We start from the raw sequence: 1,135 nt of genomic DNA on the forward strand, positions 1-1,135 counted from the left end.
CACAGTCAGAACTGCCAGGTCTCTGTAGTAGGTTCCCACTACCAACTGACCTGATGACCAAGGTTTGTAGGACAGTGTCAGGCCCTGCTCTACATTTGCCAATAGAGGGGACTGGCCACCAACAGACGCACCAACTTGTCTGCTGTGGCTCCTGCTAGGTCCCTGCTGGTCTGAGGCCCTTACCCCACACTGAGCACCTGTCATCAGGTGGCACTCTTGGTATCATCCTAACTTCCCTCATGGCTCGTAACAGGCGGATACCACATGGTCTGACCCAGGGACCATTGGTCTATGAGGAGCGAGATGCAGGTGAACCTTGCAGAGGTCATATAATGTGTGACTCTATTACAAATCCAGACACAGGAAGTAGTACAAGGCTCAGGGTGCACCTGAGTGAAGACTGCATTCTGTAGTCAGGAGGCAGCAGATGCACCATACCACAGCCTTGTCCCCAACAGCTCCCAGCTGAGTTTCCACTGTCCTCCCACTGCAGTGTGGCTGTGAGACCTTGTCCCTCCTACCCTCAGAGGGAATAGGCATCCTGCTGGTGTGTTCTGGTGACCTCAGAGCCTTGCTCCCTTCCATAGCTCTTGGATAGCCCCTCCATACACCCCAGCCCTGTCTTTAGCTCTGTTGGATCTGTAGCCCTCCAACCAGGGTCCATGGGAAGGTGTAGGGGGTATATGGCTAGACCAAGGCCCAGCAGTATTTGGGGGCTTAAGGCTTTTCTTGCTAAGCCCTGAGACTGTAGTTTTGGCAAAGCATGGTGAGGTCCAGTGTGGGCATCCAAGTGCTACTCCCCTGGGTCATAGGTCCCCAGACTATTCCAGCAGCGGGATCACCCACTGAGAACCCCTACCCCCAATGACTACCACCTGGAGGATGGACAGGATGCCCCCAGGAAGGGCTGCCCAGGCCACAGGCTGCCAGTTACTCCCGTGGTGGTCATGGCAGACTTGCTGGCTCTAGGCTCGTTGCTCTGAGGCTCGTCTGTCCCTGACACACACAGGGCGCCCTGTTTCCCTGGGAGCTGGAACACGGGCTCTCTGTCTGCACCTGGGCTGGCCATTTCCCTCAGGCAGGCTGGAGAGGATCTCTACACAGACCACACTTGTGCCCCCCCCCCCCCCAGTTC

The sequence above is a fragment of the Nannospalax galili genome, unplaced genomic scaffold, assembly GCF_000622305.1.
Source record: "Nannospalax galili isolate Female #2095 unplaced genomic scaffold, S.galili_v1.0 scaffold668, whole genome shotgun sequence".
NCBI classification, from domain to species: Eukaryota; Metazoa; Chordata; class Mammalia; order Rodentia; family Spalacidae; genus Nannospalax; species Nannospalax galili.